Source organism: Capra hircus, chromosome 15 (assembly GCF_001704415.2).
Source record: "Capra hircus breed San Clemente chromosome 15, ASM170441v1, whole genome shotgun sequence".
NCBI classification, from domain to species: domain Eukaryota; kingdom Metazoa; phylum Chordata; class Mammalia; order Artiodactyla; family Bovidae; genus Capra; species Capra hircus.
Genome location: NC_030822.1, coordinates 184230 through 199982, shown reverse-complemented (window position 1 = coordinate 199982; position 15753 = coordinate 184230).

Below are 15753 nucleotides of genomic sequence, written 5' to 3'. Positions count from 1 at the left end.
AACGTGAACTGGCGCAGCCACAGTGGAAAACCATACGGAGGTTTCTCAAAAGAGCAAAATAGAACGACCATATGGCCCAGCAAGTCCACTCCTGGCATAGAAACAGAAAACAAACAAAAACATCAATCTGAAAGGATATGCCCATCCAGATGTTCACAGCAAGGTTATTCACAACTGCCAACATATGGAAATAACCAGAGCGTCCATCAGCAGATGAATGAACAGAGATGCTCTATATATACACACAATGGAATCCTGCTGCTGCTGCTGCTGCTGAGCCGCTTCAGTCGTGTCCAACTCTGTTCAGCCCCATAGACAGCAGCCCACCAGGCTCCCCCGTCCCTGGGAATCTCCAGGCAAGAACACTGGAGTGGGTGGCCATTTCCTTCTCCAATGCAGGAAAGTGAAAAGTGAAAGTGAAGTTGTTCAGTTGTGTCCAACTCTTCGAGACCCCATGGACTGCAGCCCACCAGGTTCCTCCGCCCATGGGATTTTCCAGGCAAGGGTACTGGAGTGGGTTGCCAGTGCCTTCTCTGACAATGGAATACTACTCAGCCATAAAAAGAATGAACTTTTGCAAACTCCAGCAACTTGGATAGACTTGGGGGGCATTATGCTATGTGAAATGTCAGTCAGAGAAAGATAAAGAATGCATAATATCACTTATATGTATAAAAAACACAACAAAAAGTGAATATAATAAAAAAGAGGCAGACTCTCAGATACACAGAACAAACTAGTGGTTAACAGGAGCTACGGGAAAGTGAGAGGGTTAGTTGCTCAGTTGTGTCTGACTCTTTGCAACCCTCTGGACTATAGTCTGCCAGGCCCCTCTGTCCATGGAATTCTCCAGCAAGAATACTAGAGTGGGTAGCCATTCCCTTCTCCAGGGGATCTTCCTGACCCAGGGATCAAACCCAGGTCTCCCACATTGCAGGGAGATTCTTAACCATTTGAGCCACCAGGAAAGTAGGGAGGGGAGTGGGATTCTATAGATGTGGGAGGGCAGGAAGCACAAACTACTGGATGTGAGATAGATTCAAAGTGTATTGTACAGCATGGGGCTATAGCCAACATTTTGTAATAACTCTAAACAGAAAGCAATCTTTAAAAACTATATAGAATTTTTTAAAAGATTAAAAAAAAATCTATGTGTGGAATGAGCCTCACCAAAAACTAACTGGAAACTGGTACAAGGACACCTTTGCAACCAAAGCTGTAAGCAAGAGACACATGTAGTTGGATAAAACAGGCAGAGATCAGGTCAGGATCTGTGATGCGGGAGACTCGGAGGCAAAGGGAGATTACACAGGCAGACCCCCCCCACCCCCCCGAGGAGCGAGGGTGCAGGCCACTTACCAGGTACCCCTCACTAGAGGTCAGGCCCGGGGAAGATGAGCTCCTTGGCTGGTTGGAGAGCTGCTGGGACTAACAGCAGGGCTGTGGCAAGCAGCCTCTGCCTGTGAGGAGCACCAGAGCACTAGCTTGCCCTTGAGGCAAAGAGGAGAGGCGGACTGAGGACTGCTCCAGTGAAGGCCGGGTCCCGCAACTGCCCAAGCACCAAGTAGGCCAGCCTGAGCCGAGGGAACACTCCAGCCCTGTTCACTCCACATCACAGCTCTACACTGGACCTACGAGGGCTGCCGTGACCAAGGAAAGCACGCACTCAGGGACTCAGAGGCTGCATGGCATCTGAGCAGGGCACAGGCAACAGCTGCTGGACACAGCTGCCTGCACCGCCCTGCCGCTCAGCACTGCCCGGCTGTGAGGCAAGGACCCCAGCGCTTAGAGAGAGGACATGAGCACTTAAAGGGAGCAGAGCCGACCGTGGGCTCAGGGCTTCCACCCCAGGGAGCTGGGACCTGGGACCTGAACCCCTCGCCCCGGTGGGGGCAGTGTTGGCCGCTGAACAGCAGGGAACCCCACCTCACGCTCAGCAGTGGCTCTGGTCCCTCGATCTCCAGCCTGCCGAGAATGAGCCAGGAAGACAAAGACAGTATGAACAGACCAACCACTAGTCCCGAAGTTGCACTCCTGATTTTAAAGCTCCCAGCAAACAGAAGTCCAGGATGAGATGACTTCACAGGGAAATTCTACCGACCTTATAAAGAAGTGACAGTCATCACCTCTTCAACTGTTTGGAAAGCTCAAAGCAGAAACAACACTCTCAAATTTATTTCACACATTTACCCTGACACCAAAACTAGACAGAGAGGTCTATTCATGCCAATGTTCATACTGAATACACGTGAATGAATATGTACTCATACGCACTGAATTAAGATACACGTATATTTGAAGCCCCATCCAAGAAAATCATCAAATCTACAATAATTTCCAGAGACTTCCAGCTAAACTTCACTTCCCTCAAATCACTCATGACAGCAAGTTACAACAGGCCGCCATCTCATCAGAACTCTATTCCTACTAAATTCATAATCTTGAGGTTGAAGACACATTCAAGGCAGATTCCTTTTTTCTTAGCACATGCATGCTAAGTCGCTTCAGTCATATCTGATGCTTGCAGCCCTACAGACTGTAGCCCGCCAGGCTCCGCTGTCCATGGGATTCTCCAGGAAAGGATACTGGAGTGGGTTGCCATGCCCTCTCCAGGGAATCTTGCAGACCAAGGGATCAAACCCACATCTCCTGTGGCTTCAATAATCCGGAAAAAAAACCCTTCTTTAGCACATATTATGCTTAGTATTGTCAGACCCTGTCTTCTCACAACAGGTAAAGTGCAAAAGAAAATACAAATGTCAGAAAACAAAGTGCCTCATTACATAAGAATAAAATACCCTCGTCTTTGCATAAAATGCTCCCGTGGTATCTTTAATTTTATTGAAGAGATCTCTAGTCTTTCCCATTCTATTGTTTTCCTCTATTTCTTTGCATTGATTGCTGAGGACGACTTTCTTATCTCTCTTTGCTATTCTTTGGAACTCTGTATTCAAACAGGTATATCTTTCCTTTTCTCCTTTGCTTTTCACTTCCCTTTTTACAGCTATTTGTAAGGCCTCCTCAGACAGCCATTTTGCTTTTCTGCATTTCTTTTTCTTGGGGATGGTCTTGATTCCTGTCTCCTGTATGATGTCACGAACCTCCGTTCATAGTTCATCAGGCACTCTATCAGCTCTATTTCTCACTTCCATGGTATAGTCATAAGGGATTTGATTTAGGTCATACCTGAATGGTCTAGTGGTTTTCTCCACTTTCTTCCATTTCAGTCTGAATTTGGCAATAAGGAGTTCATGATCTGAGCCACAGTCCACTCCTGGTCTTGTTTTTGCTGACTGTATAGAGTTTCTCCATCTTTGGCTGCAAAGAATATAATCAATCTGATTTCAGTGTCAACCATCTGGTGATGTCCATGTGTAAAGTCTTCTCTTGTGTTGTTGGAAGAGGGTGTTTGCTATGACCACTGTGTTCCTTGGCAGAACTCTATTAGCTTTTGCCCTGCTTCACTCTGTATTCCAAGGCCAAATTTGCCTGTTACTCCAGGTGTTTCTTGACTTCCTACTTTTGCATTCCAGTCCCCTATAATGAAAAGGACATCTTTTTTGGGTGTTAGTTCTAGAATATCTTGTAGGTCTTCATACAACTGCTAACTTTAGCTTCTTCAGCATTACTGGTTGGGGCATAGACTTGGATTACCGTGACACTGAATGGTTTTCCTTGGAAACGAACAGAGATCATTTTCTCATTTTTGAGACTGCATCCAAGTACTGTATTTCAGACTCCTTTGTTGACTATAATGGCTACTCCATTTCTTCTAAGGGATTCCTGCCCACAGTAGTAGATATAATGGTCATTGGAGTTAAATTCATCCATTCCAGTCCATCTTAGTTGGCTGATTCCTAGAATGTTAATGTTTCCCTCTTGTCATCTGTTTGACCACCTCCAATTTGCCTTGATTCATGGACCTATCATTCCAGGTTCCTATGCAATATTGCTCTTTACAGCATCGAACCTTGCTTCTATCACCAGTCAGATAATCACACACATAGAGCCAGACATCCTGGAATGTGAAGTCAAAAGGGACTTAGGAAGAATCACTACGAACAAAGCTAGTGGAGGTGATGGAATTCCAGTTGAGCTGTTTCAAATCCTAAAAGATGATGCTGTGAAAGTGCTGCACTCAATATGCCAGCAAATTTGGAAAACTCAACAGTGGCCACAGGACTGGAAAAAGTCAGTTTTCATTCCAATCCCTAAGAAAGGCAATGCCAAAGAATACTCAAACTACTGCACAATTGCACTCATCTCACATGCTAGTAAAGTAATGCTCAAAATTCTCCAAGCCAGGCTTCAGCAATACGGGAACTGTGAACTTCCTGATGTTCAAGCTGGTTTTAGAAAAGGCAGAGGAACCAGAGATCAAATTGCCAACATCTGTTGGATCATGGAAAAAGCAAGAGAGTTCCAGAAAAACATCTATTTCTGTTTTATTGACTATGCCAAAGTCTTTGACTGTGTGGATCATGAGAAACTGTGGAAAGCTCTGAAAGAGATGGGAATACCAGACCACCTGACCTGCCTCTTGAGAAATCTGTATGCAGGTCAGGAAGCAACAGTTAGAACTAGACAGGGAACAACAGACTGGTTCCAAATAGGAAAAAGAGTACGTCAAGGCTGTATATTGTTACCCTGCTTATTTAACTTATATGCAGAGTACTGCCGGGGTCCAGCCCTGGTGGATCCAGGGTGATTCGAAGGTGGGGACGGAGTCGGCATCTTTGGAAAAATACATATTTAATTACAGACATAGAGAGATTAGAAATGAATAGTGCAGTAGGAAGATTAGTGGAGAAAAAGAGGCTGAATAACTTGGATTACGTGGAATAGCATCCATGCTCCAGATGGGAATTCGGCCAGAAAAATGGGAGCAAGAAGGAAGCGACATGAGGGAATCAGTCTTTCCGGAAACTGATCCGATTTCTTTATTTTTAGGTTTGCTTATATACCTTTTGTTACACATAGGGATGAATACAGAGTCACGTGGGGGTCAGCAGTCCTGACCTTTATCAAAATCAGGTGCTTCACATAAATGGATAAAAAAAAGTCTTAGGGATATCACATCATCTTCTGGCCATGAATGAGACCTGCTGACATTTTATGATCCTTTCTTTCTGATAACCAAAAAACTTATTTTTTCCAAGTGTGTTTTTTCTTAAACCAGGCACCACCCTCCAAATAAAGTTACATTCCTATAGGGTGAGGGTGTAGTGAGTCACAATCAAGAAAGGAATTTATTTAACCCAAGGTTAACATGATTAGTCTTAAAGGTTAATACTTATTTCTCCTATATGCTTAAAGGTTAATACTTATTTCTTCCTATATGCTAGTTATATTCATTATAAGGGTAGGGAACATGGAGATTTAGCAGCAAACATCAGCCCAACAAGTGAAAATCCTTTCACCAATGCTCCCCTTAAGATCTATTTAGTCTTAAGATATGATAAAGTTACATTTTTACATAGCAAGGACACAGTGATTTATAACAAAGTACAGTGATCTATTACAAAAGAGAAAACCCATTAACTCAAAAAGTCTAGTATTGCTAACGTCAAAAACTACTATATTTCCTTTGCTATATTCCAAATACATTGATTAATATATTCCCAGGTGCCTAAGGATATGGAGGCCTGGCGGCAATCACTGACTCAACAAGAAGAAAAAGCCCTATGCTAATTAAGACTCTCAAAATACTCCAAAACTCTCTGTGCTGTTTCTGGTTGAGAGGCAGTAAACAATCATGTGGCAGCAGTATGGATAATCCTGTCACACAAGCTAGTCTGTCAGCAGAGAGGTTTGACCTGAGACACCCTTGTCCCACCCAGAGCAGGGAATTAGCAGCAATTATTGACACAACAAATGAAAAACCCTTCACCAATATAATTCCTAACCAACCCATTATACTAATAACGTCTAACTCCCCAAAAGAATTCACCTTTAATAAGTCTAAAACATCTCATGTCTCTCAGGTTGGGAGGCTGTAAACAATCTCATATGGCCGGACGAATCTATACAGGTCGGCTAGATAACCTTCAGAGGAGTCCGTAAGCTGAAACAGTCTTGTCATGCCCAAGAATTTTTATTGCCTTGGAGCTGCACGTTTACTCCTTCTCCAAGAAAAACGGTTATGGAGGAGAGTCCCCCGTAAAGTCAGAGGTGTAGGTGAGAGCATAAAACAGACTCTGGTTTTGGGGTAGATGCTTGGGAACAGGGGGTTTCCTGAGGCTTGATCACGCCTTTGCGTATGCCAAGCCTCCTTCCTCATGACCTTTGCCATGGGCGGAGTCCCTCACGCTGGCTCCCGGCAGAGTACATTATGAGAAACGCTGGGCTGGAGGAAGCACAAGCTGGAATCAAGATTGCCAGGAGAAATGTCAATAACCTCAGATATGCAGATGACACCACCCTTATCGCAGAAAGTGAAGAGGAACTAAAGAGCCTCTTGTTGAAAGTGAAAGAGGAGAGTGAAAAGTTGGCTTAAAGTTCAACATTCAGAAAACTAAGATCATGGCATCCTGTCCCATCACTTCATGGCAAATAGATGGGGAAACAGTGGAAACAGTGGCTGACTTTATTTTTCTGGGCTCCAAAATCACTGCAGATGGTGATTGCAGCCATGAAATTAAAAGACGCTTACTCCTTGGAAGAAAAGTTATGACCTACCTAGACAGCATATTGAAAAGAAGAGACAATACTTTGTCAACAAAGGTCCATCTAGCCAAGGCTATGGTTTTCCCAGTGGTCACGTATGGATGTGAGAGTTGCACTATAAAGAAGGCTGAGTGCCAAAGAATTGATGCTTTTGAACCATGGTGTTGGTGAAGATTCTTGAGAGTCCCTTGGACTGCAAGGAGATCCAACCAGTCCATTCTAAAGATCAGTACTGGGTGTTCATTGGAAGGGCTGATGTTGAAGCTGAAACTCCAATACTTTGGCCACCTGATGCGAAGAACTGACTCATTTGAAAAGACCCTGATGCTGGGAAAGATTGGAGGCAGGAGGAGAAGGGGACATCACAGACTAAATGGACATAGGTTTGGGTGAACTCCGGGAGTTAGTGATGGACAGGGAGGCCTTGTGTGCTGAGGTTCATGGGGCTGCAAAGAGTTGGACATGACTGAGAGACTGAACTGAACTGAAAATACCCTCAATGACATACGAACCAAAAGAAAATGTAAAAGTTTTAGGAAAGCCTGCAATATGTTTTTCTATTGAATGAGGAGACTTTAGAGTCACAATGTAAGAAAGCTAGCCATGGGGCTAAAGGCAAACTGAGTTTATAATCAATATTCAGGCTTTACATAATCATAAAAGGTCTTCAGTTCAGTTCAGTCGCTCAGTTGTGTCCGACTCTTTGCGACCCCATGAATCGCAGCACGCCAGGCCTCCCTGTTCATCACCATCTGCCAGAGTTCACTCAGACTCATGTCCATCGAGTCCGTGATGCCATCCAGCCATCTCATCCTCTGTCGTCCCCTTCTCCTCCTGCCCCCAATCCCTCCCAGCATCACAGTCTTTTCCAATGAGTCAGCTCTTCACATGAGGTGGCCAAAGTACTGGAGTTTCAGCTTTAGCATCATTCCTTCCAAAGAAATTCCAGGGTTGTTCTCCTTCAGAATGGACTGGTTGGATCTCCTTGCAGTCCAAGGGACTCGCAAGAGTCTTCTCCAACACCACAGTTCAAAAGCATCAATTCTTTGGTGCTCAGCCTTCTTCACAGTCCAACTCTCACATCCATACATGACCACAGGAAAAACCATAGCCTTGACTAGACAGACCTTAGTCAGCAAAGTAATGTCTCTGCTTTTCAATATACTATCTAGGTTGGTCATAACTTTTCTTCCAAGGAGTAAGTGTCTTTTAATTTCATGGCTGCAATCACCATCTGCAGTGATTTTGGAGCCCATAAAAATAAAGTCTGACACTGTTTCTACTGTTTCCCCATCTATTTCCCATGAAGTGATGGGACTGGATGTCATGATCTTCATTTTCTGAATGTTGAGCTTTAAGCCAACTTTTTCACTCTCCTCTTTCACTTTCATCAAGAGGCTCTTTAGTTCCTCTTCACTTTCTGCCATAAGGGTGGTGTCATCTGCATATCTGAGGTGATTGATATTTCTCCCACCAATCTTGATTCCAGCTTATGCTTCTTCCAGTTCAGCGTTTCTCATGATGTACTCTGCATAGAAGTTAAATAAACAGGGTGACAATGTACAGCCTTGATGTACTCCTTTTCCTATTTGGAACCAGTCTGTTGTTTCCAGTCCAGTTCTAACTGTTGCTTCCTGACCTGCATACAGATTTCTCAGGAGGCAGGTCAGGTGGTCTGGTATTCCCATCTCTTTCAGAATTTTCCACAGTTTATTGTGATCCACACAGTCAAAGGCTTTGGCATAGTCAATAAGTCAGAAATAGATGTTTTTCTGGAATCTCTTGCTTTGTCCATGATCCAGCGGATGTTGGCAATTTGATCTCTGGTTCCTAAAACATACCTTTTGTGGTTTGGCAAAGAGTACTAGTGGCACTTAGGCAATTTCTGTGTAAAAGAAACGTCAGTTTCTCTTTCTGAATGTTTTGCTCCCTGGCTGTATCTTTCACTAAATATTTACACCCCAAACCTGAATTTTAACTTCCAAAATGCCAAGATAAACATTCCTGGATTATATCACAGTCAAAATGTTAGAGGAAGCACACTGATTGAAACTGCCCACCCTGGCCAGGTACCATAGTAACCATTTGCATGAGTTGTTTTATGACAGGAGATCCTGATGAGGAATACAGAACTAATAAGCCACCACCAACCGGAAGAGTTAGAGAAAGGTCTAAAGGAGACACTGCGTGTCTGCCCACTTCCCAGAATCCCTCTCGCTAGCATCCATCTTGGCTGAGTGATGCGTGCGCCACCAGGAAAGACTGTGAATTAGAATGATTGGTCAAAGACCACCCAGAAACTAATCCCATCACCATAAAACCCGACATTGTGAGCCACATGGCAGAGCAGTTCTCCTGGTTTCCCTTACCCTACTGCTTTCCACCCGGGTGCCCTTTCCCAATGAAGTCTCTTGCTTTGTCAGCGCATGTGTCTCCTCGGACAATTCATTTCCGAGTGTTAGACAAGAGCCCAGTTTTGGGCCCTGGAAGGGGTCCGCCTTCCTGCAACAATAACATTCAGGAGTCGCAGGCCATCTGCTCTCCAGGTATTTTAATACTTCAGTAAGTCCTAATGGTTGCATAACAGCTTATTTGTACTTGTCAGTTAATTCAAAATGACTGCTCTTTTTCTTTCCACTTCCTAATCCGCCTTTCCAGAACTTCTCTATTTTCGAGCTGCTACCCTCTACTTCTTTACATGGTGGTGGTTAGTCGCTCAGTCGTGTCTGACTCTTGCGACCCCGTGGACTGTAGTCCGCCAGGCTCCTCTGTCCATGCGATTCTCCAGACAAGAATACTGGAATGGGTCACCACTTCCTTCTCCACTTTTTTACGTGTCTCTTCATAAACACTGTTTTAACCACTTCCCACAGGCAATAGCTGACGCCAAGAATAACCTGAAAGCTAAACTCACCTTAGGCAGTCAATGAAAAAGTCATTCCGGTGTCTTGCTAAATATTCTCTGAACTTAATTTCCTTCTTTAGCTACTTATATGAGCTAATGAGTCAATGACTCATTAGCTCATGAGTCAATGACTCAACTACTCACCTTTTTCAATATGTTTGGGGCCAAAATTATTCTTAGAGAAGAGAGAAGGTGAAAGACGGGCTTTTCCTCAGAGATTCTGGTTGCTTTGCAGAGAATGTACATATGAGAAACACCCCAGGAGGGAGAAGATAACAAACGGAGGTGTGGAGAAGCCCTCGCTAGAGGAGAAGCCTGGCTGGAGGAGAAGCCCCCGCTGGAGGAGAAGCTTCACTGGAGGACAAGCCTCGCTGGAGGACAAGCCTCGCTGGAGAAGAAGCCCTCGCTGGAGGAGAAGCCTTCACGGGAGAAGAAGCCCCCGCTGGAGGAGAAGCTTCACTGGAGGAGAAGCCTCTGCTGGAGGAGAAGCCCCCGCTGGAGGAGAAGCTTCACTGGAGGAGAAGCCTCGCTGGAGGAGAAGCTTCACTGGAGGAGAAGCCCCCGCTGGAGGAGAAGTCTCGCTGGAGGAGAAGCCTCGCTGGAGGAGAAGTGCCCGCTGGAGGAGAAGCCTCCACTGGAGAAGCCCTCGTTGGAGGAGAAGCTTCACTGGAGGAGAAGCCCGCGCTGGAGGAGAAGCCTCGCTGGAGGAGAAGCTCCCGCTGGAAGAGAAGCCTTGCTGGAGGAGAAGCTTCACTGGAGGAGAAGCCCCCGCTGGAGGAGAAGCCCCCGCTGGAGGAGAAGCCCCCGCTGGAGGAGAAGCCCCGCTGGAGGAGAAGCTCACTGGAGGAGAAGCCCCCGCTGGAGGAGAAGCCCCCGCTGGAGGAGAAGCTTCACTGGAGGAGAAGCCCCCGCTGGAGGAGAAGCCCCTGCTGGAGGAGAAGCCCCCGCTGGAGGAGAAGCTTCACTGGAGGAGAAGCCCCCGCTGGAGGAGAAGCCCCCGCTGGAGGAGAAGCCCTCGCTGGAGGAGAAGCTTCACTGGAGGAGAAGCCCTCGCTGGAGGAGAAGCCCCCGCTGGAGGAGAAGCTTCACTGGAGGAGAGGCCCCCGCTGGAGGAGAAGCCCCCGCTGGAGGAGAAGCCCCCGCTGGAGGAGAAGCTCTCGCTGGAGGAGAAGCTTCACTGGAGGAGAAGCCCCCGCTGGAGGAGAAGCCCTCGCTGGAGGAGAAGCCCCCGCTGGAGGAGAAGCTTCACTGGAGGAGAAGCTTCACTGGAGGAGAAGCCCTCGCTGGAGGAGAAGCCCCCGCTGGAGGAGAAGCCCCCGCTGGAGGAGAAGCCCTCGCTGGAGGAGAAGCTTCACTGGAGGAGAAGCCCTCGCTGGAGGAGAAGCCCCCGCTGGAGGAGAAGCTTCACTGGAGGAGAGGCCCCCGCTGGAGGAGAAGCCCCCGCTGGAGGAGAAGCCCCCGCTGGAGGAGAAGCTCTCGCTGGAGGAGAAGCTTCACTGGAGGAGAAGCCCCCGCTGGAGGAGAAGCCCTCGCTGGAGGAGAAGCCGCCGCTGGAGGAGAAGCCCTCACTAGAGGCGCGGCACTAGACAGCCCACGGCCGGCCAGGCGCCCGGGGGTCCGTGCGGGCGCCGCCCCCTCTCCCGCGCCCCGCTCTCGCGCAGGCGCAGGAGGGTCCGGGGTCGCGGGGTCGCGAGGCTGCCGTTGGAGCCCTGCGCCGCCTGAGGAGCCTGAGGGCCGGCTGGATCCCAGGCCCCTTGAACTTTCCAGGATGCCGGCTTGGCGGGGTCTGGGGACCTGGCGCTGAGGGCGCGGCTAACAGAGACGCCCCCCAGAGCCGGGGCGGGGCGCTGGCGGGAGGACCCAGCCGGGACGACCGCTCCGGGGCAGGGCGACCTGCCGGCGCCGTGGCCAGCCGGGGCCTGGGCCAGGGAGGGCGACAGGACCGTGAGCAAGTGAAATGAGGGGTAATGACGTCGCTCTGCTTTTGAACTTTAACTGTTAAAAGCCCCAAGGAGGCGCGGAGACAGAATTCAGTGCCTCGCCACGCCCACCCGCTTGTCTTGTCTCCTTCCCGCTGTCTGCAGAGGCTGGGACTCACCCCCCACCCACCCGCAGAACCAGTCTCTTTTCCCCCTGTTAACTGTAGTTGGTTTATAATATTGTGTTGAGTTTCACGTGAACAGATAACTGCGCCTGTTCCCTTTGCTGAAAAGTGAATCTTCGTTTATCTCCTTTGTGCACAGCGGCCTCTGTCGGCAATCCTGCACGCCTCACTTAACTTCTTGCTCCTCTCCCCTTTGGTAACCATAGTTTCCCCCCGCCCCCGTGTCTGTGAGTTTGTTTTGTAAATAAGTTGACTTGTACTATCTTTTAAAGATTCCCCTGAGAAGTGATATGTATGTCTTTCAGTGTCTGACTTGCTTAACTTAGACCGATAATCTCTAGGGCTTCCGTGTTGCTGAAGATGCATTTTATTATTATTTTTTATGGCTGAGTCTTGGCGTGCTGCAAATTCATGGGGTCGCAAAGAGTCAGACACGACTGAGAGACTGAACTGAACTGAATATTCCATTGCATATATATATACATATATTTGTATATATGTGTGTGTATAATATCTTCTTTATCCATTTCTTTGTTGAGGAACACTTAGATTGTTTCCATGTTTTGGCTACTGTAAATAGTGCTGCTATGAACATCTTTACGAATTAGTTTTTTCTCCAGATATATGCCGAGGAATGGGATTGCTATCCCATATCCATATCCATATCCATATCCATGTCCATATCGTATGCTGTCTCTATTCTTAGTTTTTTAAGGGAACTTCAGACTGTTCTCCATACTGGCTGCACCAGTTCACAGCCCCACCAACAGTGTGACAGGGCTCCCTCTGGAATTGGTTTCTCCACACCTTCTCCAACATGTGTTATTTGTAGATTTTTTTGATGATGGTCATTCTGACTGGAGGGAGGTGATTAATATCTCATCGTAGCTTATTTAATAAAGCCTGAGTCTCTTGGTCACAGTGCAGGACTGGCCCTGGACAGACAGAATCAATTCCTGGACTTCTGGGAGCTCACACTGATCTTGGGGACCAGTCATGAAAATCAAAAGTCAAGACTACACGGTGATAGGAAGTATGCACAGAATGTTAGGGAATCAAAGAGAGGACCATCTTAACAGACTCATGAAGCAGAGGCTTCCCAGAGAACATTACTGCCACCACCGTTAGGGCTCAGACTAAGAGAGTGGCCGGGCGAGGCTGAGAAGCTGAGCACAGAGCAATTCATGAAGGGCTTTATGAGCCCTGCCAAAGGATCTGAGCTTCATTCTGAAGACTGTTAGGAGTTGCAGCCCTGCTAAAGGCACTGAAGATGGAGAAATGGTTTCTCCACGTGAGCTCTCTAATTGTTCCAGAATTTCTGTGTAGCACTAATTTAAGGGGTGAGGATGGGGTTGAGAATAATGGCTAGGGGCTTTCCTGTAGCTGCTTTTTGGCTTAGTGATGGATCACCAGAAGATAAAAATAAATAAATCATTAATTTTCTTTTATATTCTACTTTTAGTTTTTAACTGGGTTGTAGAGTAACCGCATGTAGAATTTTTTCTTTAGTTTCTAACCATCATGTATTACAGGAATACATTGCAGCCTTTCTCACTCTCTTCCTTTGGTCAGTTAAGCTGAGGATTTCTAACACACATAATTTTTTTTCTTGGTATTTTAATGAATACTTCATTTGGAGTGGTTTTGGTGGGGCCCGATGGCAGTTATAATGATGCTAAATTTCTACTTCCCAAGTCACTCATGGTGTTTCCACTATAAACTGTGAAAAGACTTTTTTCTGTACATACAAAAAGGCTTACTATTTTTATTATCTTTCTTTTATCTAAAATGTGGCAAATAATAGCAGTCTAGATATGACTTTTCTTCATTACTCTATATATGAATTTTATAATTCTTTGTCTTTAAGTTAAGCATGATAGAGTGATTGATCTTCATTGCCTATAGGCTTATACTCTTTAACATTTCTCAAAAGTGACATTTTAATATATAAAGCTTAGCAGCTATAATTCAGCTATTAAAATATTGTTTTCTCTATTTGCTCTCACAGTTCTTGTATTCTTACCTGGCTTTTTGTGTTTCTGTACTTTATAGAATTAAGAGACATTCAGGAAATCAAATTTAGAAACCAGAGTTTCATTAAAATAATCAATTCATGAGATTTTAAGGGTGCAGGGAATGACAGATAATTTAGTCAAACTCTTCTCTCATTTCTGGAAGGTCCAAGGAAAGCTTTGAGATCATCTGTTAGGTGATCACCTGAGTGGCTGAGTGACAGAACTCATGTTTTTGACCTAAGTATGCCATGTTAGAAGATATTAAGCAGTGTTATTCCAGATCCTCAAGCGGGTGAAATCTCAGAAAGAGATGCATTCAGCCAGGTTTTTAATGTTCATATAAGTAACAAAGTGATTTAAGCACAAGGGGAAGCTGCAGGAATAACAGTTAGAGCGTTGGGGTTGTGGAAGCAGCTTAATAAGTTGTCTGATGGAAGAAAAATCCACTTTATAGAAATGAGAACTAGGTAGCAAATATATGGCAGGGGGAAAAAAGTCACAAGCCCATGATGAATTCAAGTCCAAGAATTTGGTTTTAAAAATGCAAACATGGCATTATGAGTTACATTGAATTGATTATGAATTGCAAATGAGCTATTAAAAGCTTTACTGAGATCCTCTAATACTAGTCTTATTTCCTGCTGCTGCTGCTGCTGCTAAGTCACTTCAGTCGTGTCCGACTCTGTGCGACCCCATAGACGGCCGCCCACCAGGCTCCCCCGTCCCTGGGATTCTCCAGGCAAGAACACTGGAGTGGGTTGCCATATCCTTCTCCAGTGCGTGAAAGTCAGAAGTGAAAGTGAAGTCGCTCAGTTGTGTCCGACTCTCAGCGACCCCATGGACTGCAGCCTGTCAGGCTCCTCCGTCCCTGGGGTTGTCCAGGCAAGAACACTGGAGTGGGTGGCCATCGCCTTCTCCAGTCCTATTCCCTAGGTTTTCTTTATACTTCATAATCCAGAGACGCTATTCACTACTCAGAGAAAATATATGTAATATTGTATATATCAAAATTTTTTAGTCAAAGGGAGGCTTTTCAGTTCTGGAAACCTAACTCAAAACAGGTGAATGCAAATTCCTTCTAAAAAAATCAAGGAGAGAAGAAAGGGATTGCTTCAGAGTTTGGGAAAGTAATTGTGAAACAGTAAGAAAAGAAGTGACCTAAGTGCTTTCTTTTGAGCAAAGCTTGCATTTGTGTTTTGTGCTGTTTTGTAGGAGTTTGCTAGTAGAGATATCACCAGAGATTAGAGACGTAATCCTCTAGAGGAGATGCTGGTAGTATGGCTGTATGTGCGTGTTGTTCGAAAGTCTCTGCAGCAGATTCTCTTGTTTTAGCGGTAAGTAAGACTTTAACTGAATTCAACATCATGTACTGTTTCTGTTTAGTAATGGTAAAGAATCTGCCTGTAATGCAGAAGACCAAAATCTCAAGGATTTTGAGATCTAGTAGAGGATTTTCTCCCAGTCAAATCCAAAGAACCTTTGAAAATGATGTTGTTCTTCCAAATCTGACGCAGAGGAAACCTTGAAGTCTGAATCTAAATGCATAAGATTGTTAGCCCCCAAAAGTGGGTTTTCGATGCAAAAATTTTTCTCTAAAACACAGCTTTAATATTAACCAGTTGCATTTATGTACTTCATAGATCACTTGCTTTACAAAGAAACGAAGAGCTGAAACTACCAAATGTAAAACATTGAATAGCTTCCTATTAATATTAGGAATATTAGCTTCCTTTAATATTAATCAGTTGCATTAAGTGTTTCATAGGTGACGTGCTTTGCAAAGAACTGAAACTACCAAACATAAAACATTAAATAGCTTCCTATTAAAGTTTATATGAAAATGAAAGTGAAAATAATGTATCATCTGGAATTTTTAAAGAGTGATTAAAAATGTGATTTAGTATTTGAAATATTAAGTTTACATATAAATTTAGAAATTTACTGGTACATATTTACTGGGATTATAATTGCCTTCTGACAAACTGAAGTTGAGTAATAATTCTCCCTGACCCTAACCTATCCCTTATCCAACAGAAAGACCTTAGGCAAGTAAGTCTCCCTTG